The sequence below is a fragment of the Callospermophilus lateralis genome, chromosome 14 (genome assembly GCF_048772815.1).
Source record: "Callospermophilus lateralis isolate mCalLat2 chromosome 14, mCalLat2.hap1, whole genome shotgun sequence".
Classification (NCBI taxonomy): Eukaryota; Metazoa; Chordata; class Mammalia; order Rodentia; family Sciuridae; genus Callospermophilus; species Callospermophilus lateralis.
The window spans coordinates 101,394,471-101,416,117 of record NC_135318.1 but is presented as its reverse complement, the minus strand read 5'-3'; the positions used below and the strand labels follow the sequence as shown (position 1 = coordinate 101,416,117).

Genomic DNA, 21,647 nt, shown 5'->3' with positions numbered 1-21,647 from the left:
TTCATCAAGGTTTCCTTTTGTTCAAAAGGATTTTCTATGACCCAAATCACAGGTTCTTCCTTTAACTGTATCCTTCTAGGTCCACAAAAGGGATGCCATATATTTTATGTGTATGTATTGGCTCATAACTTTTTTTTTCCTGGATAGAAAGAGAGACAAATGATTTTATCTCAAAAAATATATATTTTCCCATTTTTTTTTTTATGTTATTGGAGCTGATACCCTTAAAACTGTTTCTCAGAAGTGCATATTTTGCTGAAAATCATCTAGAATCTAACTGCCTTGGGCTATTAGTCCTCTTTAGATTAAAGCATGTTTAATTATCCATTTACTTTATCTCTCACCAAAGGACTCCAGGATTCTGATTTATCTCACCAAACTACAACCGCAGGTTACTACTGCCCTTACAATCTTTAGGAGAATCCCTTGGGATTGATTCTAGGATCTCCATTAAGGAATATATAATTTATTTTGGAAACCACATTGATGGACTAAATCTCCATGAAGAAGAATAAGAATGTTAATCAGCATTAGACTAAGTGCTTTGTCCCAGCGTTTTGGTTCCCACCAGCCCTGGCTCCTACTTTCTTGCTATTTCTACCCTGAAATTTGTCTTACAGAAAGTCCTCAGCAGGGTCCCTTCCTGCCTGTCACTGGGCAGTAAGTCTTTCACTATTGCACCCAAGACACATTCTCCAAAATTGTCTTTAGCAACAAGAAAGGAAATCTAATTACAGACCCCATGAGACTATCATAATACCCCATGAGTATCATAATATACTACCCAAATCCAAAGCATGTGCATATAATTAGTCATCTGTTGGCATCTCTCCCTTCTTGGTTCCAGTCAACCAGCCAACCCAAAGTCTGCATCCAGGTGACTCATCTGGAGTCATCTGAGGTTACAAATGATCCTAGCTCTTATGGTATTTCCCATTATTTAACTTAGATCTCTCCCTTTATTGCTGGAGTAGTGGATGAGGTTGATTCTAAAATGAGCAGAAAGCACACTGTTCTCAGCATGGACTGTCATTTGGAAAATTCACAATAATGAAATAATTCAATAACTAGGTACATTGAAACTTGAGTGTGTGGAGATGGCAGGGGTAGGGGGAGTTATTAGCCTCTGATGAGTAGAAGCCATAGATGCTGTTGAATATCCTAGGATACATAGAACAGTCCCCACCACAAAGAACGATCTTGTTCCTAATGTTACAAAGGCTAAGGTTGAGAAATTCTCATCTGAGTTCCTAGCACAAAGGATATTGTGACAGCATTTTTCCTATCCAAAACAACCTCATTACTAGGTGCTATGCAAAGACATCATGGGATGTGTGATAGTTAAGTAGCAATGAGTTAGGAACTGAATGGAGAAGATATTTGTGAGTCCCTAACTGTGATTCTATAACTTGGACTACATTTCTCAACTCCAAATCCATGTGTCAATACGTCAAGTGTGTGTGTGTGTGTGTATGTGTGTGTGTGTGTGTGTGTGTGTGTGTTTATATATATATATATATATATATATATATATATATATATATATATATATTTCAACATCAGCATCCACCATGCTTACACCTGAATAGGTATTTGCTATAAGTTATTATCCATCATGTGTCCTCAAATTATCTGATTTTAAAGGCAACTTTCCAACATGATGCCATTGCCTCACCACAGATACAGAAGTAACAGGACAAACCAGCCACAGAATGAAACCTCTGAAAGAGTGAACCAAAATTAACCTTTCTTCTTTTTAGTTGATTTATCTCAGGCATTTGTTACAGTAACAATAAGCTAACTAACACACGAAGTAATTTAGGAAACACTATTAAGACAAGTATATTAGAGAGTATATATTTTATTTTATGGTTTATTTTCTTTTTTGCTGTGCTTTACAACAATATTGTTTATCAGCATATTTAGGTAAGGATCTTCATTTGTGTAAATTATATTTCAATATGTTTGATTTTTCTTTGTATTAAGGACATTCGCGGGTATAAGGCATAGTATCTACATGCCTCTATGTGAACATTACAAATAATTCTTATAAATTAATTTATTCCAGTATGTGTCTTTGTATTTATGCTTTGGTTTCTAAAGTCAAGCCATAGTTTGGTCTTTATTGTACACATTTTATGCCTTGAATCTTTGGAAATGCCTTAAAGTCTCAATCATCTGTGTAGTCATACTAGATTGCATGAGAGATTTAAAATCTCTTATAGTTTGTGCCTTGGTTCAACCTCTTTCCAAACTGCTACCTTTCTCAACCTCTGACTACATCTTTATGTTAGTCACAGAAAAATATTGGAAGAAATACAAGCATGTTAGAAACGTGTGTGTTTGGGGGAAATATATACTATACTCTCTGGGAGAAAATATACAATGATACCATTTCTGTTTTCTCTGCGCGGTTTTTCCTGTATAAATTTGACCAGTCAAGCTTCCCTTTAGCTGCATTCTTTCCTTCCTTTTCTGAGCAAAGACCCATGGAAAAATAATGGAGAGGATGTTCATGAAATTTGTGTTGGTAGCACTTTTGCCCTTAATTTACAATCAGAACAAAGAACTGGATATAATATAAATTTGAACATAAGTAAACATCAACAGATCTAAGGGCCCAGGGATGCAGAGGGGCATTGCTTTTGTTATTGTTTGCAAATTCTGAATCCCCTGTTTTATGTCCCTGGAGATCCTATTACTATTTCATATTAAGCATTCGAGGTGTTGGGTATGTCTGAAGTACAGAAGGTAGCTCACTGGAACTTCTGAAATGTTCAACAATAATGTCTATCTGATAGAGAGATGGTTTTCCTGCCTCTATTGCACCATGAATGAACACAGCACAGTTGGAACAGGGCCTGTATACTTCAGCGATCAATGGCATCCGTACAGCTTTTCAAACGCAAAAGGAAGGATAATTAAAACCAACCATCTCATCTCAGAGATGTGTGAAGATTAATAAAATAATTTCTGTAAAGGTCCCTGAGCTTTTGGAAAGAAGAATGCAACACACAAAGTCTTGCTATGTGGTTTAATTTGTAGTTATGTGAGGTAGCTCATGAGCACTTTACATCAAATGAAAAACATAATTAGTGCTACATTACTTTTTCAAAGGTCATTTTACATACAAGGCAACAAATCTAAAGTTTGAGGATTTAATCATGAATTAATTTATGGCACAGCATATGTTATGTATATTAATATATACTGTTTAGAATTTAACTAATAATAAAACTGATGAAAGAAGTGCAATGCTGGTGAATTTCTTGATTTTTTTTTTTCCAACTTAAAATACTGGACCAAAAAAATTGGAAGGAATCTTTTCTGTTGTATTTCTGTAAGGCTCTCAAGTTAAGGACAGGCTTCTGAAGACAACAGAATCAAATGTAGCAGAGAACTTGTTCCTACTGTTTTCAAACTTTCGATCGGGATTCAGCATGTCTGGATCTAGCTTCACTTAACTGGAGTGGAGAGAATTCACAAGTGAGTAGATCAGGTAGGACTAAGTTATCTGTGTACAGAACAGTGCTAGGGCCTGGACTTCATAGTGATAGTCGAAATGGAAAGAAGAGAGAAGTAAAAGAAATGTCATCAAGGAAGATTCAAGTCTTACACCTGAGGGCATAAAAAGAACAGTATTTGCTGTAAAGAACCTGCCCCCATGAAGACCTGAGCCAGAGCCACCCAAGAGCAATTAGGGTGGTGATGGAAACAGCCTGCATCTGCTCTGTCCAGTGTGGGGACCACCAGGCACACGTGGCTATCGAGCATTTGAAACCCACCAAGTACAACTGAGTGCAGCTAGATTTCTAATTACATTTTATCCAATCAATTTAAACTTAAAAAATTAAAAAGCGAATGGTTCCCAGTGTACACCATACTATTGGGTGAAGCTCTAGAAAAATGAGGAAGAGCTTTCAGATGTGGCATTAGATGGGAAAAGAAAGCCAGGAAGAAAAGAGGACCAGGAACTGGTGGGGAGAGAGCAGATGAGCTCACCATAAAAGAAAGAGAAAATTGAAACATCATGTGGTAGAAAAGTAGGATAAGAACTACTAACAAGTTTTTCTTTTTAAACAGTTATTTTAAATCCTTGTCATTTTCAAAGCCTTTCAGGATTAGCTGTTCACAGTCTCTCTTTCTCTGTATGTGCAATTCTTTTGTTCATGGTCCATCTTCCCTGTCAAGTGACAGCCAAACACACTACCCAGGAGGCCACAGGAAAGAAGAAATGTAGGCTTTGGAAAAAGAAGTTGATACCAAGTACAAGAGGTAAAATGACTGGGAGCAAGCCTATCCCACTTCTGCTAGGTCATGATGCGGATGTTATTAAAGGCACAGGATTTCCATAGGAAAGTCATGAGTGGTCCACATACACTCAGGGTTGATAGAAGGAGTGCAATTCAGAGAGAAGCACTGAAGGCTTTTCAAAATTGCAATAATCACTCAGGAAGGGACAGGCTTGTCAGGTCTGGGAATTGTTTTAGGTTGCAGCTGCTTGCTTACTAGAATACGAATGTGTCTTGCTACTCTTCCCCTACTTCTAAATAGCCAGCATTTCCTGTAGGTTATATATAATTAAGCAGTTCCCTACACACCTGACAGTCTGCATTTTCCCTACTTTAGCTTCTTTCCCAATAATAAATAATATGTGGTTCTTTATTATGTTTGACATTGCAAAAACTATATATGCAATAAAATTAGTGTACATAATGGAAAATTTTCAGGTTTTTTTTAAATCTCAATGGGTTTTTATAAATGGTAGAAAATATTAGAGCTGGGTATGTGGTAGCAATTTATTTATGCCAGCAGTAAGTTTGTGTGTGGACTGAAGACTTGTGTACCTATTGCTTTTGATCAGCAAACAACTTGCAACAAATAGCATACTTGGGCGACATCCTGTTCTATGTATCCATAATAATGATTCAGTTTACCAAGTGCATCCTGGAGGTCTGAGCTTGTATCTTCAGTATGATGGAGGTTTTGTCATGACTTGATATTGTACTATAAGGCCCTTTTCGGCTGTAATACTCTGCATGTCTATAATGTTCAGTCAAGGAGAATGCCACAAGTAGTGTATTAAATTGCTTTTCAGTTCACAAACTCAAAAACAACAATGCCTGTGAGATTTGTGCCTACATCCTTCATGGTGATAATATGAAGGCATGGTGGGTTTGATGCACCCCGTGCTCTATAACAGTACATTCCACCAATGCCATCCGTGCCATGTGATGTTATCCATCCTGCAGGGGAACAGAGGAGCAGGCTTCCATAGTCTCCAGGTTTGCCTGCTTTAGCTCTACCTCAAACAGCTTGGTTTTTATTTTTCACCTATTTACATCCCTATAAGATCTAACAAACAAACAAACAAAAAAGAATGGTTTTGCCATTTAAGCCAAAGAAGAAATTTATTACACACACACACACACACACACACACACACACACACACACAACCATATACTTATGCAAGTGCACATCTATGTTGAATTTTCTTCCATTATTGGTCTCCACCTTGCCCTATATGCTCTGGGAGGCAGATCCTTAGGTAGGGCGAAGAGATCCATCCTTCCTTGGCTTCACTTGGTTTAGGAAAGGGAGGCCACGGCATGAGCGCTCAGAGTAAGAAAGATGCAGATTAGGTACGTGTTCCTCCTTGTCCCTTTCCATGCACCCTGAAGGATGGCCACTTCCCTTGAGGACAACAATGCCCTTGCCAAGTAATTACTCCAAAGAACTACCCTCTCCCAGTTCTCTGATCCCTTTCCTGGTCCCATTAGACTTTCTGCCAGGATATTAAATTATCTCTCTTCAGTCCCCCAAACCTTGCCCACAGCTCTGCAAAGAGCATATCACCAACCTCTATTTAAATAACTCAGGTAAAGAGCGGCATTCGTTTCTTGCTTCCCCCACCCCACCAATAAACACATATGTACTCATGCAAACACAAAATCATGAATAGAAAGGAAGGAAGGAAGGAGGAAGGAAGGAGGAAGGAAGGAAGGAAGGAAGGAAGGAAGGAAGGAAGGAAGGAAGGAAGGAAGGAAGGAAGGAAGGAAGGAAAGCACAAGCCTCTGAGTGAAGCATCACAAAAATTCTTTACTGTAAAGGAAAATGAAGACACTCATCAGTCCTATTTGTAATTTCTCTAAATGGTTATTATTCCTGGAATTACACAGAAAATTCACTTTTAAGGTAATACAGTGGGATTTCTTTTAGTGTTAGAATATGACAGAGCTTATTTAATGTTTCAGGTTACTTTCAGTAATTGTCACAATTTGAACTGATCATACCATTCTTTTCTTTTTGAATCTAGACAAATTATTTTATTTTAATAAAAAAGAAATACTTTATGTTGCTTACATTACTCTTAAGTGAAACAATTGAAACTTTTGGTCCTTTTATATAAAAAAAATCTTCTATAAACCTTTGCATATAGAATCAGATCTGTTTTCCATTTCATAAAAACATAATATTTAAGTACGTAGAATTATACCTGTGGGATCATACCGTTCTTGACAATAATACTTCTAGGAAAACAAGCTTTGAAAATGCACAAGTGTGCAAAAATGTGTGTTTAAAAATGCCTATTGCAGTAATGTATGTAATAGGGGAAATAAGAGCTCTTTAAAACAGGAAAACTTGGGGGAAATTCTTAATTAGGAGTCATGGTCCAAATGTGTCCCCTTAATTCTTGCACTTAATTGCCAATGTGAGAGTATTAAATAATGGAGCTTTTAGGAGGCCCAAAGTCATGTGGGTGGAGCCCTGGCAGGTAGGTCAAGGTTCTTATGACAGCCGGAGTGACTTGTTTTCTGGATGGCTTTGCTCCCTTCTCACGTGTGATGACTCAGCATTCACACCTCCAGAAGGAATAGTAACAGGGGGCCATCTGCAGCAGACAGCAGCCCTCCCTGACACCAACGTTTCTGGAGCCAAGGCTTACACTCACTCTCCACATCTGGTGTAAATAACTTACCTGGTAAGTCTCTGGTAGTACAAACAGATAAAAAAATAAACTTTGGTACATTTTACTATGTAATACCTTGGAGAAAAAAAAAACAGAACTTGATATTAAGTAGAAAAAAAATTAAAAACAAATTGAATTCATAATAATACACACATATGATTTTTTATATTTTATTTTTATATTTTGTATCCAATTTATGTAAACAAGTGCACATGCCTGGTATACTGATACATGTGGAGTCATGCACATGTTTCTGAAACAGTTTTTGACTGGTTGTCTTTGGAAAGAAAACATAGGCATTGGAGGTAGTAAGAAGTGAAGGATGGGGGCATTACAAATTGGTGCAACCAATCTGGAAAGTACTCTGTAGATTCCTTAGAAAACTAGGAATGGAACCACCATTTAACACAGCTATCCACTCCTTTGTTTATACCTACCGAAAGGACTTAAAATCAGCATACTATAGTAATGAAGCCACATCAATGTTCATAAAAGCTCAATTCACAATATCTAAACTGTGGAACCAACCTAGATGCCCTTCAACAGAAGAATGGATAAGGAAACTGTGGTACATATACTCAATAGAATATCACTCAGCATTAAAAGAGAATAAAATTGTGACATTTTTAGGTAAATGGATATAGCTGGGAAATATCATGCTAATTGAAGTAAGCCAATCCTCCAAAACAAAGGTTGAATGTTCTCACTGATAAGTGGATGCTGATCCATAAATGGGGGGGGGGCATGGGGAGAAGAGAGGAACTTTGATTGGGCAAAGAGGAGGGAGAGAAGGGAAAGAGGCATGGTGGTAGATAAGATGGTGGAGTGAGATTGACATCATTACCCTCGGTACATGTATGACTGCACATGTTGTGTGATGCTACATCATGTATAACCTGAAAAATTAAAAGTTGTGCTCTATTTGTTTACAATGAATTAAAATGCATTCTGCTATCATGTATAACTAATTAGAACTAATTTAAAAAATAAGTTAAGGAAGTAAACAGGGGGTTGATATTGTTTGAGGAGAGTTCAAATTATTTCATGAAAATTAACTTACATATTTATCAAAAGTAAATAATCTAGACACTGTCTTTTTCACTCTTGCTCATTTTATGTGAGACCTATTAACTTAAAAAAGCCTGGGCAACTTTAACTCATGCACATGTTTTTAGAGCTACGTGATTAGGCAGTTCTACTTTCTTTCACTTTCTGCAGGCTCACCTGTTGATATCTCCTGGTCCCAAAAGTGCCTTTGGTGCTTACCTTTTACAAGGGGGGGGGGGGGGGGTTGACGAATAACTTGTGTTCGTTGATGCAGCAGGAATGAGAGCCGTTTATTGTAGAATAAGAGCACTATTTATACATTTTACACAGCCTATCTAATTAGCATAAAATAGATACAGCAGTCAACCAATAAGGAATCTCCACACTTAATGGCTCGCTTTTGTTACTTCACAAACCACACCCTCTGGCATTTGGCCAGGCGCCATCCAGACTTGTTTTCAGACTTTAACATTTCTCTGGCAAAATAACAGGTGCCAATCTGACTTGTTTACAGACCTTAACAACCTTTTTTACATTTTTTTGGAGAGGGTAGTAAATTTACAAGTTATTTTGCCATTTTTATTTATTTCAACTTCACATACTCTCCAGTTATAAATTTTTTCCCCTTTATACAAATGTTTAGCCAAAAATAAAGACTATCACTCAATTGTATATTTTTTAAGAAAAATAAAATTTCAAAGTAATAACTTAATGTGAAGTTCTCTTTGTAAATCTGATCATCTCTTAAATCAATTTTTCAGCTTTTAAAAATTTTTATGAGAAAATGCGGAGTGCTTCATGAATTTGAGTGTCATCCTTGCTCAGGGTCTATGCTAATTTCTCTATTTTGGTCCAATTTTGGTATAAGTGCTACTGAAGTGAGAAGTAGTTTTTCAACATTCTTTTTAGGGATCCAAAATATTTTTCAAATAATATTAAATGAAAAATATTAGCTATTCTTTCATTTGGATTGTAAAGTGTATATATTCTTCAGTAAAGTATTATATAAATGAGAAAGGACTATTTTTAACATGAAAATATAACCAAATAGTAAAATTAGATATTACTTGTTATGAAGGAGTTTTAAAAAATCAATGTAAACTAATTAAAGCTATAATTATTTTTAAAAAACTGTAATGCATAGTAGTTAGCAATAGTCTTCACTGGATTTCAAAATAATTATTTTAGTCATTTTTAAAGATATTTTGCATAAATTGGAGACAGCACATAAATCATAATTGAATCTTTTTAAAAAAGAATCAGGATTTGCATAGTTGTTTTGGTATGGACTAGAGAAATATAGGCAAAAGACCCTGAGCAAAGTAACAGTAAACATTGACCCTAGATACCTACATAGAAACTCTTTGGGAAAAAAAATAACTGATGGAAAGCTCAACAAATTAAAATTGAAAATGCTTAAATTTTTGGAAAACTGACCTGTGATTTAGGGAAACTGTCCATCAGAAAAATTTTAAAAATAATTTACAACATATTCCTCTTTCATTTACATGTAGGTGAATGGTAGTGTTCTTGCAGAGTCTGAAGGATTATATAATAGCACCCCCTCATCCACAATTTCACTTTTCATTGTTTCAGTTACTTGCAGTCCACCAGGGTCTGAAAATATTAATATTTTTCTTGATATGTTTGAGAGAGAGACCATATTCATATAACTTTTTTGCAGTTTATTATTCTAACTCAGGACAGCTGATCATCACATAGTGGGTGGCCAGAGTATGCCTAGGGGGATCCCTCAACTTTTCAGCATAATTAAATAAGAAAATGGAGAGACAATGTCAGTGAGAAAAAAAAATCAAAATAAAATCTAAGCAACAGGGAAAAAAAAGTACCATCTAGAGGAAGTTTCATTGACAAAGACACATGACAGCAACTAGAGAAAAATCGAAAGACAAACCCTCAACGGAATGCAAAAAGACAGATCTCTGTGAGGAGAGGGTAACTGCACTCGGTAAGTCCCAAGTTTTCAATTCTGCAAATATTTCCATAAAAGCAACACAGGGGCCTTACAATAGGTTGGGAATCATAATTTAAAGCTTATATATTATTTTAATTTATTAGCATTAACTAACATTGATTAATAATTGCTTTAATTCCAATATTATGAAATTATATATTAAAGTGTTCCACATCTGGGACAACGGGACTCAATGGGTTAAGAAAAATCAGTCACAAGACTGGATACAATCGAGCAAAATGGGAAGGGGAAAGGATTATATAAAAAGACTAACAAGGAAATTCAAAACAAACTAAAATGAAATCCATATTGAATACAATAATGAACTCAGAAGGTAAGTATAAAATAAGAGAGAGGCGAAATTTGAGAAGCTGCTCCAAAGCGTAAGGAAAGTTTAAAGAATGAAAGTCTGATTAGTGCCGAGATCATTTCTAGCCTTGAAGAAGACATGAAAGCAAATAGATAAGAAGGCATAATCAAAGAGATGAAAGAGTCTCAGCTAGGCAGATTTACAGTAGATCACTTATTGCAGACAAAATTAATTAAAAGTATTTTCACAGGTGGTATTCTTGAACAGAGAGAATTCAAAATTTGCCAGTTTGCTTTTACTCTGAAATCAGGAACAAGAAAACAATGGGAAATTTTATGTTTATTGATATCTTACCATATACAGGAATTCTCCTAAGTACTTTAAATGTATTGTTCATTTAAACAGTTATTATTGTTCCCAGTTCATAGAAAAAGAAACAGAAACAGAAACGGCAAGGAATTTGAGGAAGATTGCCCTGCTAATAAGTGCAAGAACTGAAATGCAAAACTGGGTACAATAAAATAGTTTTATGTCCTAAAAGATATCTTAAAAATTAAAAGTCTACAAATAGTAGTGTACAAAGCAAATTACACATCTTCAAAAAGGAGATGAAAAACTGCATGCTGGTTGCAAAAGAAATGGAAGGAAATACAATAAGTGCACGTGTGCACACGTGCATGCACACACACACACACACACACACACACATAAACACCAGAGAGCCCAAGGATGTCAAGACATAGGAATGCAATGTTATAATAATGTATTCCAATAAATTAATTTCTCCACCAAGAATAAAAAGGTTTTTATTTTTTTCCGCATAAAAGCTAAATTCTAACAATGTAATATTGATGAAAACTACAACAAATACAGAAAGATGTAAAATAACAGAGGTAAACAGCAGAATAGGAAACAATAGCACCAACAAGTGCTACTAAAGGAAATCAGGAATTACAATGTTAGTATAAAGAAAATCAAATTTAAAAAAAAATAAAATAAAATTCATTTTTAATGAAGGTTTCCTATGGTTTGAATAGGAGGTAGACCCCGAAAGCCCCTGTGTTACTACAGCGGTGGAATGATCGGATTATGGAAACTCTCAACTAATCAGTGGATTAATTAGTTTGTTAGATTAATAGTTTTAATGAACTACTGGGGGTGTTAACTATAGGCAGGTGACATGTGACTAGAGGTTGAAGGGCACTAGAGGCAGGTTCTCAGGGTTTATTTTTCATCTCCCGCTCCTCATTTGCTCTCTCTGCTCCTGTCTGCCAGGAGCTAACCAATTTTCCTCCCCCAAGCCCTTCTACCATGATATTCTGCTTCTCCTCGGGGTCAGAGCAGTGAGCTGGCTAACTATGGGTGAGCCTCTGAAACCACGTTCCCAGAAAAACCTTTCCTCCTCTGTTTTGTTTTTATGGGGCGTTGTGGTCACAGCAACGCAAAGCTGACTAGACAAGGTCGCAGTCCTCCAAGGAGATATTCCTACAGCGTGTAGGCATCACATGCATTTCCCTTAAAATGTGTGGGTCGTAAACTGCCATTTATAAGGCATTAAGAGAAATGAACAAATAAATATAGTAGATGGCATTAATACACTCTCATTTACTAATGTGGCAAATAAAAATCAATTTGGAAAACAGAATTGATAACATGTATTTGTTCATATATATGAATTCTTGCATGCAATAGACAGAACTCACTTTCTGTGTCACCATTTGAACATTTATAAAAATAACTTATAGACACATTCTACTGTCATACATACCTAATTAAAATAAATAAATTAATTTAAAAAACCATATTAAAAATAATAATAATTTATAGGCAACAAAACAAAGTTCATTAAGTTCCCAACAAAATAAAGCATACAATTACCTTCATGATCTAATAAAGCTAGTGATTAATAAAAGATATTTTAAATAGAGATTCAAAATAAAAAATAACTTAATATCAAAAATAAACTTAAAATACATTTGTTAAATACATGTAAAATTACAATAGTACGATGACGCATGGGTGATTTTTATTTTCTTCTTTTGGTCAGATTGCATTCTTAAACTTTCTAAGAAAGGGCATGTGTGGCCTGTGAGACAACCTGTAATTTTAAAGGGTAAAAACAAATAGGGCAGAGGAGTGGGAGGGGAAGGGAGCGGGTAGAGGGTTAGCAATGATGCTGGAATATGATGGATATCATTATCCAAAGTACATGTATGAAGACATGAATTGATGTGAACATACTTTATATACAAACAGAGATATGAAAAATTGTGCTCTATATGTGTAATAAGAATTGTAAAGCATTCTGCTGTCATGTATTTAAAAAATAAAATCAATTAAAAAAAGGAATATTATTCAGCATTAAAAGAGAATAAAATCATGGCTTTTGCAGGTTAAAAAAAAAAAAAAAACTTTTGAGGTAAGACCAAAGCAGCAGAATTGAGGAGAAAAACCAAAACCACATGCTCTTTAAAAGGAAAAAGAACTAGTAATACTAAGGATAGTGAACATTTAATTACAAAGTTAATAGGAATTATAACAAAAACTGTAGGAAAACATGATAAAAGAATAGAAAGACTAAACTGTTAACTTAGAACAGTTGAATTGGTTATTTGATAAATATAACAAACTCAATAATATCATAATACCCCTAGCAAAAATGTAGTTAAAATAAATATTCACATATTCATTACCAGTAACAAAAAATAGAAATATATTCATAGATTTTAATAACTTCTATTTTCAAATATCAAGACATACTACAGACAATTTCATGTTAAAAATTTTAAAATATGGCTTAAGTGAAATTATATAAGACACAAATAACAAAAACTCACACATGTATGTAACAAAACAGATTAAATTATCCTAAAATAAAAAGAAGCTAAAGGTTTATTTCCACAAACAATATTCAGTCCAGGCTTTACAGTTCAGTTCTTTTGAAAACTCCAAAGTAAAAAAAAAAACAATGAAATAAAATATTTTGTTTATTTCAAATGTGTAACTAAAAAGTAAAGTTTATTTTTTCCCATAATTATAATACCCACATATTACAAGACTAGTGATACCAAAAATAAATAGATAGATAGATAGATAGACAGATAGTAGATAGGTCTTATTCATAATAAAGTTATGAAGGTTAATATAATGCATTATCCATTCTTGATATTTTTAAAAAAATTATCTTCATCTTCCTCAAACACTAATACAAGGATATTTTCTTAACACTGTATGTAATGACAAAGAGCTATGAGGGATTTGGTGTGGCAATCAGAAAAAAAAAAATATATATATATATATATGGTATACCTAGGCTGTTAGCTCTGGAACCTCTCAACTTCCACCAGCTGATACCAAAATCCATGGATGTTCTTTATATAAAACAGTGTAATATGTACATGAAACTTATTTTAAACCTTCTCTAGATTATTTATAATATATATACAATGTTAATACTCTGTTAATAGTTGTTATACTGTAATGTATTTTTAAACATTAATAAGAAAAAAGAAAATAATATATTTTAAAGTCTGTACATCTTCTGGACACATTTTATTTCCCTAATGTTTTCATCTGCAGTTGGTTCAATCTACTGATGTGGATAAGGAGAACCAACTACCATTAGGAAATATTTTCTGATAGTTCTATCCAGTTCAATAAAACTATAAAAATAAATGGGGTATAAATAGAGGAAATAAGATACAGCTATGATTCTTTATTGATAATAAGATTGCCTGTCTGGAAAATTACAGATTCAACTGAAAAATAAAATGAATGAGAAAATCTAGTAAAGTAATGTGATATTGGGAAATACATATTTGGTCTTACCCTGTTGGATTTCTGGTATACAACTCCTAAAATTCTTGAAATTCTCAAAGTGACAGTGTCTTTTGGTATGTTAGGGTGACGGCTGGCAGCCCCTAGGTATCTTTGGGATGGGTGCTGGAACCTCACCAGAAGACCAGGGCAGGATCAGAGGTTTGGGAACTTGGGTTCTACTTCTACATTCCCAACTTCCACCCGGAGAGAGGGAGAGGAGGGACTGAAAGTCAAGTTGATTACTAATGGCCATAGAAACCTCAAAGTTAAGTTGATAACCAATGGCCATAGAAACCTTTTGGAGAGTTGAGCACGTGGAGGTTTCTAGATTGGGTTGCGTCTAGAGAGAACATGGAAGCTCAACACCCCTTGTCCCACTCACCATGGCCAACTGCTGCCTCTCAAGCAGATAAATCAAACTTGAAGAGAATTTTGTGGAAATCCAGATTTACAACCAGTTTTCAGATGGACACATGGGGGTTTTAGAATGGCGTCTGCATTGGAGGAAGTCTTGGGTACTCAATGAAGAGTAGCAAATTTGAAAAATTATGGCAATTGGCTAATGAGATAATATTTACTCGATTACTCTTCCCCCTCCCCCTCCCCCTCCCCCTCCCCCTCTCCCTCTCCCTCTCTCCTCTCTCCTCTGAAGCTATGTTCAGGTAGATACTGCCAGAACTGAATTGGATTAGAAGACACACAGCTTGTGTCCACTGCAGAATTAATTGCTTGCTGATAAAAGAAATCCCTATCCATTTTCATGTCACTTAAATATCCTGTGTTGGTTGTGGTGTGAAAGCAGAGGAAAAACAAAATAAGCAGTTTGCTTTTTTATAACACAAATATCGAATTCTAAAATACACACACGACACACAAGAGTTTCTTCATACACCAGAAATAACTTACTAGAGAACATAATTTAAAATGTTTTCATTCAGAAAGGTTATACAAAAAGTAACCAGAAAAAAGTTTTTAAAATGAAAGAGTTATCTTAAGAAAACTCTAATACTTTATATTGCAGAATGATTTAAAAAAAAAAAACTTCAAGAAAGGATTGATATATCCTCATTGATTGAAAAGTGTGATTTTGTAGAGTTATCAATTGTTCCCAAATAATTATATTTGTAATTTCCAAATATTTATAATTATTATTTTCCTAATATTATAATATAATGTAATATAATTTATCACTATAATTCAAAATTTCAGTACAAAATTGCAGTTGTAACTATAAACTAATATAACCCTAAGAAAAGCCTTAGTCTATAAAGATATATTTAGCATATGACAATAGTGGCATTTCAGATGAATGGAGTAGAAAAAAATTGAAAAATTATGGTAATTAGATAACCAGATAATACTTACTCTTTAAAAAAAAAAAAAAAGGAAAAAGAAAATGATGAAATTTTATTGCTTTGCTAGCAAAGAAGAAGCACAGGGGACTCCTGTCCCAGAGGCTGTGATTCTGCTCATACCAGAAACAGGAGGTTTTTAAAGAGGTGATTCAAAGGCTATATTATTGCACCTGTTCTGTCTGGAGTTGTAATTCACATGTTAATTTGGGAGATAGTCATTTCTGAGATCTTCTGGTGCCACCCTCAAAGTCTGAATTACTTTGTTCCTGTAGTGAGTGTGTGCTCAAGGGCAGATAAATCTGTTTAGGATGGGGAAGAAAGGCAATCCGATTTCCTCTGAGATTAGGGAGGAGGAGAGTTTATGGAGGAGCAGGGAGAGAGAAAGAGTAGCAAGGGCCAAAATATTGGCCGCTTTTTTCCTTGGCCATTTTACTTCCTTGACTTTGATCTCAAAGTTTTTAGTTTTAAAAGTCCAGTCGGCCAGTTTCACCAGTCTTGATAATATTTACTCTTCTGAAAATATTTCCATTTATAAAGTAGCATTAAAATATCAAGTACAAAAACTACAAGTGAGCCAGGTGCAGTGGATCTCAGGAGGCTGAGCCAAGAGGATTGCAAGTTCAAAGCCAGCCTCAGAAACTTAGCAAGGCTCTAAACAATTCAGCAAGACCCTGATTCTAAATAAAATATTAAAAAGGCTAGAGACATGAATCAGTGGTTAAGCACTCCTGGGTTCAATCCCCAATACAAAACAAACAAAAAAACTATAAATAATTTCATGAAATATAAAATCATTTTAATATTGCCCCAAATCTAATGCATCAGAATAGTTAATACCTTGTCAAGTACATGCAAAGCCGAATTTACCACAGAAATGATTATTGTATTACTCCATAAAATTTAAAATGTTTATGCATTAAAATATATATGTGCATATGTATTAAAAATGTCATGACAACAGAGAAATAGAAGGTAAGATATTTGCAATGATCACAATTAATAAACTGGCAAACACTATTTGAAACATGATTATACAAAACCATCATAAGCCTGACAAATCTTCATGATATTTCATCACTGAATCCTCTTCTAGAATTTTTTCCTGACAAATTAATCATATATATATATATATTTTTTTTTTCAAGTGTGATCCATTAGGATGTGTGTTGCAGCATTGCTTAAAATGATGTTTTCCATGACATCAATCAGTGCTAAACCTGTACTTAGAAAATGTTGTGTGGTAGCACATTCCTTTGTATGTGCATATATGTGGGCATAAAAGAAGACCATCTCCTACTACCACCCTCTTCAGGTTGCCCCAGAGAATCTCCAATATACAATCCAACAAAGTTCTTGTGGGGGAGGTATTTGAGTACGGAGAAAAGAACTTGAAAGTCCCATGAAGTTCATCTGTGCTCTTCAACCCCCCTTTCACCACATTGCCCCTAAGAGCACTTTTCCCTTCCTACCTTTACACAGAATCACCCCTGCTGGTTCCCAATGCTGCCTCCTCAATTCTCAAACTGATCCTTCAAATCCCTTCAAATCATGTAGACAGCAAATCAGTTGTGCCCCAGCCTTTCCCTCTGACTTTTCCTGCTCAACCTATAGCACATCGAGCAATCCACAAGCCCTGAGATGATACCCCATCAAAAGGGAGCATAGGTTTTAAATAAATATTTTTTTTTCTTTATAGCTAACAAACAAGCACAGCAAATACACCTTCCTTCTAAATATTTATGTGTAAACAAAAATGCACATGGGTACATATGTGTGTGTACATGTACGTATAAAGATTTAGAAGAACATATATCCACCTCACAAATTTTTTAGATTTTTCTTCTGTGACAGAGAAGAAGATAAATAAAAATAAAACAAGAAAATAAAAATAAATCCAAGAAAGATTTATTTTCTCCTTTCATAGTTGTTTTAGATTGGACCTTCTGGAAACAGAATCAGAGAGAGAGAGAGTTGGATTCAGAAATTGGCACACATCTATAAAGAAGTGAGAAGCCAGGGATTAGTAGAGGAAGAAACTGGCACATCAGGCAGTGGCTATTGACTTTTCAGTTGCTGCTAGAGAGAGCTCAGGAGCTGGGCTGGTCCATCAGAGTTTTCCCAAATTTAGAATGAGACTGGCTCTGTGAATGAGTCACTCATCAGCCCAATGAAAGAGCCAGCCGTGAGCCTTCAGTAAACAGCATCCCAGCAGCTGAAGAGAAGGTATACCGCATCCTGTCCTACAGTGCCCAGAACTTGCCCTCAGAAATGCAGCCTCTAGAGGGTGGGAGCACTGATCCTCACCCCAGGTGCTCACCCTGTTTGTCAAGGCAGTGAAGAAGAAGTACCCTGTCCTCCTCCATGAGCCAGGAGAGGCCAGACTACTGTTGTAGCAACAATAGCTCCAAAACCCGAAAGAATTTCTAACTTATTTCTTACTAGTGCACTGTGCATCCTAACAAACTTTTTTGCAAGGAAACTTCTCTCCGTCTGGTGACTTAGGGATCCAACGTGCTTCAATCATGTAATCCTGTTCTCTCGACCGGAGGTGTCCATATTCAGCACGCAAGAAACTGGGGAATGGGATCATGCGTGAACTCTCACTGTCTCCTCCTAGAAGTGACATGCATTTACCTGTTCCCACCTCAATGATAGACTTATCTGACTAACCCTGCTTAATAGGCAGAGAAGAGTCGTTTTCCAAGAATCTGGAATTCTATATAGTATCTAGGGAACACAAATTCTTCACTGTTTCCTCTGTGTCAGCAAGTGCCACCAGACATTTCTCACAGTGCCATCAGAGAGGTGACTGCTGGTTCCTGAATTTCCACATGGATGGTACTTGGCCACCCACATTGAACCGAGTAAGAAATAAGCTCTATTACCTTAAGACATTATACATATTTGCTTTATCTATTACTGTCCTTGGAGTCATCTATGATAGCACATAATGTTATCTTAATAGCTGTATTCTCTTAGGGCTTTTCTGAGATTTTTTGAATGTTCTATATACTAACATCTATTATTTAATATCTAGACAAAATCATTTTTTGAGAGCATATAACATAATTTTTGAGAGAATATCATATGCATTTTTGTTTTTGGAAATCAGGAATGCTGGAGGCACACCCCACAGTTCTTTGAGGATAAGATATTTTTGTGTTCACAGAACCTAGTATAATTCAAAGTCCAGTAGGTGCTCAATAAGTCAGCCAGGGTGTAGGCCAGGGTGCAGTTGTTCTGATTATAGCAACGACTGCCTGGAAAGTAGTAATACTCAATACTTACTGCTGAATAGCTACACGAGTACTTGAACAGATGGATAATCTAGCAAAAATAAGAGTAGTCCGTGCTTGGGGGGTCTCTCAGTGGTAGAGCACTTGTCTACCACGCCTGCAGTCCTGCTTCATTGCCAGCACTGGAAAAACTCAAAATAAGAGTGATCAAAGTATTCAACCAGCTCTCTGTTTTCAGGAAATCTTTTAATGAAACTTGGCTTTTTAGCTTGACCTTCGAGAATGTTCCAGATGCTACATAACCTTCCTTTCTGGGGTCACCTTCTATCTTTCGTGCACATGTAGTTTTGCAGTCTAGATTCTCTAAACAATCCTGTGTCCTTTCTCACACTTCAGAGGTTTTGCCCAGCCTGTTCTAGCTGTCTGAAAGGACATTTCTCCCCTTGTGGTCCTAGCTGAGAGCAGCTCGTTTTTCAGGAGGGAGAACAAATGTCTTCTCCACAGGAAGGTGGCCAGAAAATAAGCTGTGTGACCAGAAAACGTATCTGTGCCTCTCTGGTGCCTTCACAGTGGTAAGTGTGTCTCTGGTGATGTTATTGTTTGCACATCTCCTTCCCATAAGACTAAAATCCACAGAGGGCAGCTCCCCATTTGGCCTGTATTAAATTGTCTTGTATTAGAAATTCTTTCCCAACACCTACCACAGTGTCAGACAGACATTGCTCCTTATGCTAAGTGCTCAGCTAGACTGACTTCTTCAAATGTTTGAACCACGAATATCCTCGAGCTTCAAGATAGATAACATGAAGCCCTGGTATTTCCGCAATAGATTTTTTTTTTTTTTAAATTGAACAAAAGCCATGCCAAAAATGTATTGCTATTTCCAGGGTCATGTCATTAAAACCTAGAATCTATGATAACTTTTGAAGATACTTTACAGGATGTGGTGAATTGAAAGTTCAAACTCCTTAATGTAATTGATTTTTAAAACAAAACATTTTAAGGGATACAGTATAAATAATTCTGACCCAACATATATATCTGAGATTTAAACGTTCTTTTTTTTCAATGACAATATTGTCACATGCTAGTAATTATGGAGAACATATTTTGAAAACATTAAGTACAACCAAGAATTTGAAGTCAAAAAATTTAAAGTAACTTCCATTAATAATTTTAAATTAAACTCTCTATCACCCACTGATATGTGATTTTTTATTAGAGCATTTATAACTTATTCACATGTCTATCACCTCCAAAATGCCAGATTATGTGTAACACACACAAGTTTTGCTAACTTCTGTGTAAAATATCTTGACAATATATTTTTTCACTGTTTTCAGTCATGTTACTCACAAATGTTTTTAAGATACTTTAACATACTTTCTATATTATTGTTCAAACCCTGAAATGTAACTATTATCTATATCTTAGACTGTTGCCAATGTCATAGGTTACATATATTTACTGTATATAGTATTTATATTTCTAAGTAGGTATATGAGTACAAATGGATTTAATTGACATAGCTTTTCTACCCCACATTTTTTAAAATCTGGGATTAATAATAGAAAACTTTAACATGTTTGCATGTAAGATATAATTTCTGTAGGCCTCCCTATATAATTAGAGCCAGAAATCAATCAATTAAAATTTTTATTACATATTATGATCCAAAGTAGAAGATTCTTGTATGATGATAATCATTTCTTATATAATAAGAAATATTTGGTCATATAAGGGGAAATCCCATGAAGTTCTTTATATTGAACAATATTTTTCTTTATATAAGATGGAAATATAATCACCTATTTATATCTTATTCTCCATAATTCTTTAGTTCTAAATTTTATAATTGCTGGGTAATAGAGTAGGGGGATGTTAAACTGAAATGTTTATAAAACTGCAAAATGGTGGAACTCATAAAGGATTATTCTTAACATAGTATATAAATGTTTTTGGAGTAATAAGCTTAGACATCTCCTCATACTGATTATCACTGTGAACCTGACATCACTAAATTCAAAGTATTTCTGCATTACAAATCATTGTATGATGTATGACCAGACAGTCAGTAAATAACATTTATGATATATATTAATATTTGGTTTTGTTTTACATTTGAAGAAATCTGTGCTTATTTTACTCTATGAGCTGAGTTTTTATTTTATCTAGTTCTGTGGGTGAAACTTTACTTTTCCATTGTTTTTCCACTTTGTGGGGAGAAAAAGATGACATCAATGTCAAAATTCTTTATAATAGAAATATCTAGAGAGCTGGCAAAATAGACAGTCATGGGACCAAGTTCAATAAATTATCTGAGGAGAATTGCTAACTATGTATAATTATTTTAATATGTATCATTAGGCCATATTTTTTTGTGGTGTGCAGTTCTACTTTTACATTGTTTCCTTGTTTCTAGTCCAAGGACATATTCAGTGTTATAATTTGTTCTTCTTAATGTGACTATTATTTGTGTTTTATGAGTGATTTGTAGATTTTTTTGACAAGGGACTGGGGGCTCTTCATATTATAAATATATTATAGAAAATTAGAACCAAACTACTGTCACTCATTGCTCTGCTAGCAGTTTAGAGGGTTTGCAGTTCATGAGCTTTGCTAACTTTCCTTTCAGCACTTCCTCTCTGAAAAGAAAAAGGAAGCTGTTCCTCCATCATTTTTGACAAGGTTTTTCTTCAACAGAGTTGCCTCGTGTCTCTAACCTTTCCTGCTTGCATGAAAGAATAGGGAAGCTTTTAGAGGGATCCATTCCCTGGTCTGAGACCAGACCCCACACTTGGAGCTGACGGGAACAAAGAAGTCAAGACATTTGCTGTTCAGACATGAACTTAATTGAGCTGTGTAAAGTTCTCCTGACATCAGCCTTTTATCAGGAAAGAAATGATTTCGAGAGACAATAATATTCTCTGCCT

The 21,647-nt window shown here is 35.2% G+C and overlaps 1 non-coding gene across 1 annotated transcript; it reads right to left on the bottom strand.

Annotated features, from left to right (window-relative positions):
• Positions 1-8,799: 8,799 nt before the first annotated feature.
• On the bottom strand, positions 8,800-8,905 carry LOC143380813 (U6 spliceosomal RNA). The gene has a single exon (XR_013088692.1). It is a non-coding gene; the product is annotated as a U6 spliceosomal RNA (small nuclear RNA).
• Between the last annotated feature and the right edge of the window lie 12,742 nt (positions 8,906-21,647).